General features: G+C 34.2%; 1 protein-coding gene across 3 annotated transcripts in view; it reads left to right on the top strand.

The window, feature by feature from the left end:
• Window positions 1-3,797: 3,797 nt before the first annotated feature.
• The window catches only part of LOC5578659 (protein singed), a 126,883-nt gene continuing 116,262 nt past the window's right edge, over window positions 3,798-14,418 (top strand). For all 3 annotated transcript variants that reach the window (XM_021848835.1, XM_021848850.1, XM_001663950.2), the window contains exon 1: window positions 3,798-4,468. The gene's annotated coding sequence lies outside the window, so the exon portion shown is untranslated. The remainder of the gene's footprint in view (window positions 4,469-14,418) is intronic.

Raw genomic sequence — 14,418 nt, forward strand, 5'->3', positions numbered from 1 at the left:
CGGGAAATGAGGAATGTCGTATTTCTGTCGATTTTTTACAATTTATCTGTAATTAAGATACGAACATGATGTACTATAATAATGTTCAGAAAAGGCAAAGGAATGATACTACGGTTGAATTTTTATGATTAGGCATGGGGTTAGGAATCTCGTAGAACAAAAACTGTAGAGGAATGTATGTTTTACAGGTACTTCAATGAACAGAAATCAATTTTATTGGGTCGAAACCATCTCCAATTGGCATACACTGTTCTCAAAAATAAGAAAGTATTAATAATACGTTCAACTGATGGTATTTATTTTGATATCAGTTTTCCAAATTCTCGTTAGAATTTTTTGAATGTAAAAAAGAACCAAAACAACACAAATTCGACCTTTTGCGCCTCCTAATCTTCTCCAAATTGGATGAAAATTTGGCTGGTAGTTTGTTTTAGTATTGCAAGTAGGACCAGGGAGTGACTGGTTGAATCCCTGAAATTTCAATTTTTGTGAAATGGTCTAATAGACATCTTTATTGTAGTATTGTAGCATATAAATCAAGCTGTTGTACAAAGTTGACAACCCTAATGGACGACCCCATACATGGAAAGTTTGAGGAGCATTTAAAATGAATCGTTAGACAATCCTTCAACTGCAATGAATGAGTGAAATATACCAGAATTTGTTCTCGAAATATAAAATGAAATTTTTTGAAGGGGCTGTCCATAAACCATGTGCTTTTTTTATTTTCAGATGCCCCTTCCCCTCTTTTGGTTACTTGTCCACAAAAAAATTAAAATTAGTATATACCGTGGTGTTTGGTCAAAACCCCACCTCCTTAAATGACCACGTGGTTTATGGACGACCCCAAAATAGAATACAGAGATTATGAGTTTTTTCTTTAAAAAAAAACTATCAAAGTCACCCCGTTTTACGGTAAGACAAATTGTTTGTAAATTTTTCAACTCTCACAATCCAAATAAAGCTATGTTTCAAAAACTCCAACACGCAGTGGTTATTGGACTTTTATTCATCTTAGTTGTACATTGCTGTAGTGTGTTGTACATGAAATGTATTTCGATTATCAACTGACGATAACTCATAAAGCGTTTGTAAAAAAAAGTATAATTCAATTTAATTATTGCTAAGCTTTTCCCATCTAATAGCACATTGATCGGCTGTTCCAGATTTTACTCACTTTTCACTGCTGAATATTTATGACCGAAATCGTTAATATACAGCACACTAAGGCGCTAACTCGAATGCGCAACTGTTGATGCGCCATACTCGACCACGAACATTGCGGTTGTTGGACGTTCAGTGACTGCGCCGATGTTGATAATGATAAATCTCAAAAAACCGATCGTAATTACCGTGATCTAATGCGGATATCGAACTTTCTTTGTTTTGGGTGTGATTAAGCTGGCAGATGGTTTGCAACTATGCACTGCAATCATTCATAGTGGAAATTTTATCATTCATGCACTTTTGATTTATCGAATTATTGTGTGCACTGAATAACTGAAAGGTGTCCGGGCATCGATTTTACACGGAATTCAAAAAGATTTGGCTGAGATGGTATTTTCAGCAAAAAAGTTTTAGTGCGGCTGCTCAGCAAGTTTCTGGTTGGAAGTCCGCGATGTGAACGAATCAATGATTCAATTATTCAATAATGCAATGATTCAATGATTCAATGATTCAATGATTCAATGATTCAATGATTCAATGATTCAATGATTCAATGCTTCAATGCTTCTATGCTTCAATGATTCAATGATTCAATGATTCAATGATTCAATGATTCAATGATTCAATGATTCAATGATTCAATGATTCAATGATTCAATGATTCAATGATTCAATGATTCAATGATTCAATGATTCAATGATTCAATGATTCAATGATTCAATGATTCAATGATTCAATGATTCAATGATTCAATGATTCAATGATTCAATGATTCAATGATTCAATGATTCAATGATTCAATGATTCAATGATTCAATGATTCAATGATTCAATGATTCAATGATTCAATGATTCAATGATTCAATGATTCAATGATTCAATGATTCAATGATTCAATGATTCAATGATTCAATGATTCAATGATTCAATGATTCAATGATTCAATGATTCAATGATTCAATGATTCAATGATTCAATGATTCAATGATTCAATGATTCAATGATTCAATGATTCAATGATTCAATGATTCAATGATTCAATGATTCAATGATTCAATGATTCAATGATTCAATGATTCAATGATTCAATGATTCAATGATTCAATGATTCAATGATTCAATGATTCAATGATTCAATGATTCAATGATTCAATGATTCAATGATTCAATGATTCAATGATTCAATGATTCAATGATTCAATGATTCAATGATTCAATGATTCAATGATTCAATGATTCAATGATTCAATGATTCAATGATTCAATGATTCAATGATTCAATGATTCAATGATTCAATGATTCAATGATTCAATGATTCAATGATTCAATGATTCAATGATTCAATGATTCAATGATTCAATGATTCAATGATTCAATGATTCAATGATTCAATGATTCAATGATTCAATGATTCAATGATTTAATGATTCAATGATTCAATGATTCAATGATTGAACGATTGAATAATTTAATGATTTGATGATTTAATTGGGCCTTCCTTAGCCGAGTGGTTAGAGTCCTCGGCTACTAAGCAAAGCCATGCTGAAGGTGTCTGGGTTTGATGCCCGGTCAGTCCAGGATCTTTTCGTAATGGGCATAGAGTATCATCGTACCTGCCACACGATATACGAATGCGAAAATGGTTACTTTGGCAAAGAAAACTCTCAGTTAATATCTGTGGAAGCAGGTCCGTCCCACTCGGGCTTAGATTGGGTACCACTTCTAGTACTGCATTTAGTCCCTCGGTAGTGCTAAAGGTGCCCAAGTTTGACAAATCGCAGTACACTTTTCACGGCATTCTAGATTACCTTATGAGCCATAAAATTTTGGGCAACTGCAAGGGACATGGAGGTCTTTAATGTGTCTTTGGTGGAAGTGCTCATAAGAACACTAAGCTGAGAAGCAGGCTCTGTCCCAGTGAGGACGTTAATGCCCTGAAGAAGATGATTTAATGGTTGAATGATTGAATTTTAAAGAAAATTATGTCTATTATTTTCTCACTAAGCTTTAATGTTCAATTTTATATGCATATTATTTCATTCAAAATAGGGTGCCTATAATTTATTTATATGAAATATCTTTCTACTATTGCTATTAGTAAATGCTATAGATGTACCTCTATACCCAATAATCCATTCATCTGCACATGTGCTATCAAAACTCTTAATGTATTGCAATCGCCCTCAGAATTGATACTGCGAGGGTTTGCAAACTACCGTAATAATTAACTGCATCTAAAGCCAAAACGAATTACCACGACCTTGTTGCCCGCTAGGAAGGCAATACGATTTCTTGTGACGCCGGTGATATGTCTTCACAGTTTTTCCTTCTCTACTCTTGAACTTGATCAACGGATGGCTGTATTAATTTGATTGCACCATACATTCATAGCTCCACCATCTTTTCCGGGCACGATCAGTGAGTATTTCTCTTCTCTCACTTGTCAAAGCTTACTATGATTAGAGCATAACATTGCTCACAACTCTCCTGAACACAACCGGACTCTCAGTCTTTACCTTCGCCTACCATCTGGGAAGCTCACTATTCATAATCTCTTTCTCTCATTTCTCCAGTTGCTCTGGACGATGAACCATGTTAAATATATCGACAAATTTTAAACATCAAACAATATTATTTTTGCCGTAGCGGCGTTACAACATTTTTTCTGGACTAGCTTCATTCCAACTCTGTCCGTGAAGTTGAGCACATCGTTTTCCCCGAAGTATCGTGAGTCGGTAGTATCGGTCCTTTGTCGATTCTTTGTTGAGAAGTACTTAGTGAAGTTGTAATTGTCGTGTGAAGTATCAAAAAATTATCGTTTTTCGATCCGTTAAACAGAAAATTTCAGAAGGAAAATAACCTGCGCTTTCTTGTCAAGAAACCAAGTCATCAAAATATAATTGATAACGTGCTTCTGATAGTTTTGAAAAAGCCATCCACCAGTGTGAAGAAGAAAGGCAGAAAGGGGAAATTTAAAAAAAAAACCATTATAAAGTTTATGCAAAAGTGAGCCCGAAAGTAGTTTTGAGCCCGAATCGCCATTCCTACAAGATAATACATTGCATATTTTGTGTGTCGAGTTAAAAGAAGAAAATACTGTTCGAGAGCGATAATAAAAAAACGGAATTTTTGCTCGAATCACTGCACAAAGCGAAACGAGCCACTGGAAAATTAGTGATCGACATCGTTCCACATCTGTGAAAGAGGATTTGAGTCAAACAGCGACTACTGATTTAAGTGGCGAAGAGCACAGCGGATACACAGAAGTGCAAAAAAGAACCCGTAGACAAACGAAACCGGTAAGTGCTAAAAGGAACAGAAACTGCATTAGAAGAAGACTTTGTGGCCCTACAGGGTATTGACGTTCTATTGTAGCGAGAAGGCCTTATTTGGTGATGATGAGTGCAATTATGTCCCTAGGCTGCGAACATGACTGACTATCTTAATTTGCTTCGCCGTTTATGGTTTGTTATCGCTATTCGACCGACATTATGCATACAAAAGTGCTTTCCAAATTCGTTTGTTGGTTTTGTCCTGGATTGTTTTATGATTCATGGACAGTCCTTGTCTGGGCCAGTTTCGTGATTCATAGATGCCGTTATCCTGGAACTCTCTGCTGAGCTTTCATTGTGATGACGGTTGCCTATCCCGAGCAGAAGATAATTATTGCAGAATACCAAACTAAGGTATTGCATAAATACTAGATGTTTTCAAATACTTACCACATGGTATAAGGTATAAAAGAGGTAAAACACCTCAAACAATATCTCACCAAAACCTAAATTGAGCATTAGGTCAGGTATTGCAATACCTCAATAATACATAATGAATTTTCATATTCAGTCAACTCTCCATAATTCAATATTTAAGGGATCATCGAGTTAGGGGGGTTTCGAGTTATAAATAACAAAATCAATGCAAATGTTACCCGAAGGACCATTGACGTAGCCATGAAAACCAGCTTTTACTATAATTTTCTAACTCGATATAAAGATAGGAAATATCGAGTAAGGGAGGGAGTCTGTAGAAATTAAATTGTTCAATCATACACAGTTCGAACGAAACGTGTAAATTTCTGAGACATATGATGCACATAATTGGAGTGTGGTATATCATGGATATTTACATGATATGTCATGTAAACTTCAATTATATGTATTGTAATCCAACAGGATCCTGTGTGATTACGTGATATACAACACATATTTACATGATTCCAGACTTACATTTACAGGACGTCATGTTTACATCGCATAAATGAAGTTTACATGACGTGTAATCTTCATTATTTTTAACTGTGTAGTTCAATACCTCAAGTTGTCCTTTATTATAGCTATACAATACCTCAATGAGGTTTTTATAATTGCTTTAAAACATATTTTCAATACCATAATCATCCGAAATTAAGGTGTGGACAATACCTGGTTTGCTGAGCAATACCTAATTAAGGTATATTATACCATAATATCAAAATATAGTATGCAAAGTTAAATACGAGTTATTCGCTCCTGCTCGGGTAGCTAGCTTACTCACCATCATATCTGCTTTCTTCTAGAATGGTTCCTCTTTTGTTGGAATCCTGGATGGGCTGATATTGGTAGGTGTTCGCTGCTCACATAGGGCCAATACCTAGTCAACGTTATTACTGTAGGACTATTTTGCGGGAGTCAGCTAAACACAGCTGGGTAGTCAACATTATACGGTATGCTATGCTCATCGCTCTCTTTAAGTTCTGCTCTCCGCTAGTGGTAGTCTTTATGTTGTCGTTTGCTTCGTTACAGTATGCGTCTGCTCCAGAATGCTGGGGATTAAAAATGGATTGTCCTAAAATAGAACTCTTATTTTTAATGTACAAGTTCTGAAAGATAAAAAGGCAGATATTGAGTTTATAAACATACATCCTTTGTTAGAGTTTGATATCAATGAAAAAAAAGATTCTTATCAAAAAAATACAGTCAAATATTTCATGTTTTTCAGAAAGGGGTAGAGAAATTGCTAAAACTGTCTTACGTATTTAGTGGTCGGCCCCTTTTTATGAGATATTGATCCAAATTATTTGTGTTACTAGAGGACGATTTCAGAAAAATATTGGCGTTGAAAAAAATTGGGAAACATTGATTAAGCATAACCACAAAAGATTACTCATTTTGATGCTATTGATATGTAAAAAATATAAACTTGCACATAGTACTCACATAGTACTTGCACATAGTACTCGTTACCCATGAACTCATTATTGTCTTTTTTGAATCCTTCAAACATGGGGCTGACATGCGTTTACGAGCAGTATATGAGTTGACAGTTCATAATAGAGACTGATATGCCCTAATTTTTCAATTTGGAAATGCACTAATATCATATTTTGTCCACAAATTTTTCAAACAGATTGTGTTTATTTTTAGTTGCATAGTATTATTAGGAGGCAAATTTTACAATGAAAAAGGTGATTTATGAGTAACTTATTTTAACCGAAATTCGCACAGCCGAGTAGTAGGCAAACAAATTTCCAGAGATCTCAGGAAATAAAAGCCGAGTATCAGTAAAACGTGCTTCGTTGCTAAGCAACCGGACAATTGGTTAGCTGAGTCTCGGTTAAAATTGAAAAAGCGAGATTCGCACAGCAGAGCTCGTGAAAAAATCTAAGTGTGTAGATTTAGACCTTGATGCCCGTCGTACTTTATTATGATTTGGAATACATAGTGAAAATCAAGAATTCGAATCCTTGAGGAGTCCACGTTTCTTATTGACCTGTTCTTGAAAATGTACCTCGTGACAATGTGATACCGTTAAGTCACCAGTCACCGTGCGGCCTCCATTCACCGTACACATATACAAATTCCTACAGAATATTCATACAATTTTCACAAATTATTCTTTTGTCAGCAGAATAAGATAAAACTGATGAAATGAAGTAGTTTTTGTCACAAAGCATTTTGAAAAACCTAGTTTATGTAGTCAAAATCTTGTGAATTCTGTTTGATAATGATATTTTTCAACACTCTTAGTTGAAACGCCAAAAATCACATTTTTTCATTTTAACGATAGAGTATGAATTTTTTTAAAATTTCAACAAGTTTTCACTGTGGATACTATTAGTAAGATGTATTTCATCGTATGAGCAATAAGATTCTATGCAAATTAGAATTTTTTATTTTGTTCCAGTCGAAACCCAAATGCACGGTGAATGGACCCTTTTCAATATATACGGTTCCTATTACCGTGCATTAGTGTAAAAGGCATGAAACTATTCGGTAATATTAGACTTATTGTTATGTTGTCATTAAACTACTTCATATTTAGTTTTTGAGTGAATATGGAATGGTTTGGACAATACAGTCAAACCTCCTATAACGGTTTTAATGAAAAAATAATGATTTAGACAATTTTATTTTTTTTATGGTTTTTATTGTTAATGATGATTTGAATACTGAATTTGAATGAGTGCGCACACTACTAGCAACATAGTTGCACCATCAACAACGTTTCTTCGAGATACAAAATTAAATCATGACGAAAACTATACGCACGGTGAATGGTGCACTAGTGTGCACGGTAAATGGTGACATAGAACGGTACGAGGCGACCTTAATATTACATTTTCAAACATAATTTTTGAGTAATTTTTTGTTATGGATCACTACTTTAGATTTTTCCCTAAATTATTATATAATTGCACGCTGTATAATTTTTTGAAGTGCAAATTTTTCTTAAATGCACGGTGAATGGTAGCTTGACGGTATATAATTTTGAAAATTAACGCTATAAATATGGCCGGCACACATCGCTGAAATACACCGTTTTCAAATATCAGTAAGGTAAATGTTCCGATAGTGGAGGTACTAAGCACGATTCTACTTTATTAAATCAAATTCAAAAAAAGAAATGAAAGTTTATTGTTGTAACGGAAAGTAACGACCTCTACTTTTGATACACTGCTCCTTTCGTTGTGGTATATTTTCAATTTGTGTTCCCATAGTTGCGGTATTTGATGTTTTTCATGGATTCCTCCATTATAGGAACACTTTACCGCAACTATTGGTACAAGTGAGAAAGTTTTATTGGCAATTCATCGATTTTGAATCCATTTAAACTATGTGTTCAACTATTTCGTGTTTCAATTCAATGTGTCTAATTCGATGAAATCATTATAAATAACACCCTGCCACTGATTGATCACCTACCCTATATAATCGTCAGTATGATTCTTTGCAATAAATGTTTCTGGAAATATTTTATGAATGTTTTCGGCGCAGTTGTAACATAAGTTCGGTGGTGCGAATAATCTTGAATTTCGTCACATGGTAGAGTGATTAATTTGGAAAATTATGTTTTCGGGGAAGACGGCAAACGTTTATGGTGGTCAGAATAATTCGGAATTTAATCGCATTTTATCGAAACCGACTCTGAATGATGAACCTAAAAATCTGTAGTTCTGTCGGGATTATTGCACTTAGTTTTTGAGCAAAAGTATTTAAACATTTGTGATCCTCGAATGATGATCCAATTTATAATTGGACCTGATATTATAAGGTATCCCAGAAAGTATGGGAACGACTTCACCATACTGTCAATTCAAGCCTTGTGCAGATGGAAATCTGATTTTCACACTATTGATAATTTCACCCAACAAGAGTAGCTAGCAAATTTTGAGTGAATAATTTTACTAATCAGTTACGTCATTAATACATTAACCCCTCTACCGGCAGTTTCATTTTTTTTTACCACAAAAAAATATTCAAACAGCGTTAACTTTTTTGTTTTTGACATTATTTTAAGAATTTGTATAAATGTTAATAATTGGTCATCTGGATCCGGAGGTATTCAGAAATTTCTTGGGGGACCAACGTTTTGCCATAATTCACGTAAATATCTCAGCCTACAGAATTTTTCTCATAATCGATCATTGACTGTTCGAAACAATACTTCAATGATAGTAAGTTGTAAAAAAATATACCAATGATTTTGTCAGAGGTTAGACCTCCTTCTAACCTGACATTGTATAGCCCGCATTTTAGTTTCTTGGAAAAATTCCCAAACCCAAAATGACGGTCAAAAAAAACTTTATATGGGGAATGTTGGTCCCCCAAGGAGCATTTGAATATCTTCAAAACCACATGTTCAATAATCAATATTGATACAGATTTTAACAAGAGAAGAGTTTTTTGAAGGCTTGTAGAAAAATGGTGCAAATATATCGAAAAACAAAAAAAAGTTATCGCTGTTTGAATATTTTTTGTGATAAGAAAATGAAACTGTCGGTAGAGGGGTTAATGACGTAACTTTGCCCAGAAGCATATCTTATCAGTTTTGCACAAATCGCGTTATTACTGACCAACTTTGTTTTACAAAATTTGTGACGGGTAAGAAAGTGCGTATCAAAATATCTAAAAATATATTTATATTTGTGAACATCGATATTATTATTGAAATTCATGAAGTTTGTATTGAAACACAAAATACGATTCCAGCCGTGGTTGATTTGAAAATGATCAAAAACTTCTTCTTCTTGGCATTAACGTCCCCACTGGGGCAGAGCCGGCTACTCAGCATTTCCACAGTTATTAACTGAGAGCTTTCTTTGCCTTAGTTGCCATTTTCGCATTCGTATATCGTGTGGCAGGTACGATGATGCTCTATACCCAGGGAAGTCAAGGAAATCTCCTTTACGAAAAGAAATTGGATCGACCGGGAATCGAACCTAGACACCTTCAGCATGGTTCTGCTTTGTAGCCGTGGACTCTAACCGCTCCGCTAAGGAAGGCCCCTAATGATCAAAACCAAATCCTTATATTTACATTAAAAAATGTATGAATCCAAAACTTAATTTGCCTATCCAACAAAATAGGAATTCAAGTTACATAAATCTAAAATGTTTAATTTTTATTTCTACTCAAAATACCTGAAGAGGTCAACTTTTATGATATTGTCTTATGTGAAGAGAAACACGTGTTTTTTTTTTCGAATGTAACCATTGTTTCAAGTATTCTCGTAAAAAGCCAAATAAAGTTTTAATCAAAGATTTATTATAATTATACATGAACTTATCACGAAAAAAGATTTGAATGAAACAAAAACTGGTAGTTTTCAACAAAACAAAAATGTATGTTATGTGCTGTCAAGATAAGAATTGATTTTCTAAAATTAAAGCTTTTAATGTAAAAAGTTATTTAAGGTGCTGCCCAAATCGTTATTATCAGCAACAAATCACCATCAAATCTGAGCTCAACAGTCGTTTTCTATAGCAAAGCTGCATGTAAGGGCATTTTTTTTAAAGGTAGGAACCGTTTTGAAGTTACGCCTTTTTGAAGGTATAGATCCACAAATGCAAAGGAAAACAGTGATATTTATACGGATTTTCATTTATCATGGTTATCAGAAGAAATATACCCTCAAAACGAGGTTCAAAATTGGTTTGATTAGTTGTTTGTATGTTCTGGACGAAGTTTTGAATCAAAAAATCGTCAAAACGTTGAATTACGCTCTTTTCGTTACGTAACCATTATAAGTACTAATTTTAAATAGATAAAAAAGGTGTTCTAATACGGTTAATCGTGTTCACATGCTGTTAATGATAAGCTACACTTACATATCATAATGATTTCTCGCAATTGACTTGTTTTACTAGGCTCAAGTGCTTTATAGCATTACAAAGTCATCTTGATCATGTAACTAAATTATGTTAAGTAGGACAATATTCTGGATCATTTAGTGAACTCAAGTACTCACGTTTCAATGCATTTCCCATACTACATACAGAATTTCATAACCATGCGCAAGTATACCTTAAAATAGTAGCTTGCCGAGTTGAATAATTACGACGAGTGCTGTAAAAATCGAGATCTGCAACGAGTAACGTACAACATTTTTTGCAATTTTGCAGAAGATCACTTGAGGGTATCAGAAATTATATCGGAATATATTCACAATTTCTGAAAAATTGTTGTTTCATAATTCATTACGCAACTCAAAACAGTTGCGTAATGGATCATTACAGCACTGGTTTCAGTTGCTTAATAACTATTACCATACTGCTTATTTCTTTGCAGGAAAGTACGCCGCTTCATGACAGATTGACAGATCGTGATGGAAAACAGCCTATTACGATGAGTTTATCTGATCACAACATATCAAGATATCTGTCATATCTTCTTATGTTTCTCTTTCCGGTTTTGATTTTTTCGATCGAGTTCTACTAAATCTTACAGTAAAATCGAGTTTTGTTACCATTGTTGATTCAGAGTTATCTAAAAAATAACGACATAAAGCGCAGCAGTAGTAGTAAACAATCCAAAGAAAACATAAGCTAACACAAAAAAGTGAAGAATTCTAGAAAGATAAAACAGCTAAAACCATGTATGGCATGAAAAGTACGATTTTTTCTGTTTTGACTTGACCGGTTATAACGGCTGGTGTTTTTAAGCTTGACAGGGTGACAGCTGGAAATGAAAGCTAAAAAGAAATATTCAGTTTGTGAAGGATTCAAACCAGTAACGGCCTGGGCGATGCTCCCGATCAGACAAAATTATCACAATCACAACCGTATAAAAATACAAAAAATACAAATATTTCTATGTTCGGAAATTTACTATTATTCTCATTATCAAAGTCGTGCCCATACTTTCTGGGACACCCTGCACACTAAATTTAGAATGTCGTATCTCGGCTAATTTTAACCGAGATTTGCAAAAGCGAGAAGTCGGAAAACAAAATAAATTAGATCTCAGCAAATAAATGCCGGGTAGAAGTAAATCGTTCTTCATTGCTAAGCAACCGGATAATTTGTTGATTCTCGGTTGACATTTAAAAACCGAGATTTATACAGTCGAACTATTTCTTCATTTCTATTTAGTGTTTAACGGATGATGGTTTCGGCAAAGTTGTAAAAAACGTTTCGGATCTTCGGATTCTGTTGCTAAAGGAGATTAGATTATTGGCTGAAAATAATTTTATGCAATTTAAAGAAGTGTTGAGAGAAATAATTATTCTTGAATCGCCAAACCTAATAATTATGGAAACTGTGGACTATGATAGCCAGAATATTATTAAATGTCTGCGAGAAGGAAAAATAGAGCAAGTAGTCTAGTTGAACTTTACTAAAGGGCCTATGTAACAATGCGTCTCTTTCGATATAACAATGCAATACTGAAGCATTTAGGAAGTTTTTCATCGTGAATCGAAAGTCAATGTCCTTGGCTAGCGTTGCATACAAAAAACGCAACAGAAGAGGTTAAAGTGGTTCAAATATTGATTAAAGCGAAATTAAACAAAAAAAGCTTCTCAATGTTCGACAGGTCCTTTTGAAAAGTTACGCGAGAAGTCATCATTTTTGTTTCAAAGCAGGCTTTGTAATTTATTGGGTTGTGCTACTCGAACCTCGTTTCCCCGAATACCAGCGTAACTTTTCGAGTTCCAATTTTTAACTTTTTTATGGATACTTATATCTTGATGAGCACTACGAAGATCAAAAGTATTAGAATCTAAACAGTAGAGATAACTTTTTTGTTCCTTTGCACCAATAATAGTGGTACGAGTCATATGGGAAATCAACTGCCCATAACTGCATATTTGTAACATTCGACAAAAGTAGGCACTGAGTAAATGGAGTACCAAGTATGAATTTCTCGTCGGTATGGGAAGGCCCCAAAATTTCAAAAAATTACCAAGAATTCAACAATGCTTATATGAAGTTAAAATTTTGTACAGCTCATCTCACATATTGGGTGAATAGTCAGAAAATAATTCTGATAGAAATTTCTTTGTCACAACATTACGAGACCCATGTATAATCTCAATGTGACTGTTATGCGGTTATATTAAGCAATGTGACAAAACAACTTGGTATTTTTTTCGAATTTTCTAGAACAATCTCACAGATTTTATTAAGTTAGTCGAAAGTATTGATGATTTGATGATGTTCCACGGCATTAACTCGAAATCGTCAAAAATGTCGAATGTGACTGTTTTGCAGTTATGGGCAGTCAATGTAAACCACTATTATAGGAACCGCATTTACCAAATATCACTATTATTGGGACATGTTCCAATGTTTTTTTTGAGATTCAATGATTTTATCATTCTAAGGTTATTTTTACGTGAAATAGAATAGAAAAGCTTTCGAATTACGTATTCAGGTATGAAAAACGAGCTTCTATAATTTTATGACGATTCCAATTCCTCAACCCATTACTGTTGCCTCTATTACTGACACAGACGCCTTAATACTATAACAGTGTCATAAATTAGACATTGTTTGTAACACGACAAACACTCATATTATTTTACCGTTCTCGGCAACTCGTTTTTTTGAGAACCTACCTAACTTTCAATAAGAATCTCGGTATTTATCTTACCGAGATGTCGGTATACCAAAATTTTTACCAAAATCTTGACGAGCGTTACTGCGATTCGGTCAACATTTGCCGATAACTCGGTTTTACCGAGTTTCAACAAGTATTTTTTATCAACATATTACATTTCATTTGCCGTAGTAGTTCAGAATTTTTTACAGGTGAGTTGATTTCACCTTCTTATAAGAGAAAAAAAAACGCTTTCAATTAACTAAACCTAACCTAAATATGTAATACATTAATCGTGGCGATAGAAGATTAATGCCGGCCTTCCTTAGCCGAGTGGTTAGAGTCCGCGGCTACAAAGCAAAGCCATGCTGAAGCTGTCTGGGTTCAATTCCCCTCGTTCGAGAATCTTTTCGTAATGGAAATTTCCTTGACTTCCCTTGGCATAGAGTATCATCGTACCTGCCACACGATGTACGAATGCGAAAATGGCAACTTTGGTAATGCTCTCAGTTAATAACTGTGGAAGTACTGCTGAGAAGCAGGCTCTGTCCCAGTGAGGACGTAATGCCAAGAAGAAGAAGATGATTGCAACGATTTTTGTCTATTTTTTTTTTATTTTTTTATTATAGTTTTATTAATCATTTGTTCCATTGTTTCAACATTGCATATTCTATGTAACTCATTAGTACTATACCAGGAAGGGAGCTTCAGAATACTTTTCAAAATTTTATTTTGAATCGTCTGCAGAGCTCTCTTTCTGGTATCACAACAGTTAATCCATATTGGCAAAGCATACAACATGGCTGGCCTGATAATTTATTTGAAGATCAAAAGCTTGTTCTCAAGATAAAGTTTTGATTTTCTGTTAATAAGTGAATAAAGATATTTTATAAATTGGTTACATTCGGCTCAATGTAATTTTTGGGAGTTTAATTTTTATCTAGCATGGACCC

The sequence above is a fragment of the Aedes aegypti genome, chromosome 1 (genome assembly GCF_002204515.2).
Source record: "Aedes aegypti strain LVP_AGWG chromosome 1, AaegL5.0 Primary Assembly, whole genome shotgun sequence".
Lineage (NCBI taxonomy): Eukaryota > Metazoa > Arthropoda > Insecta > Diptera > Culicidae > Aedes > Aedes aegypti.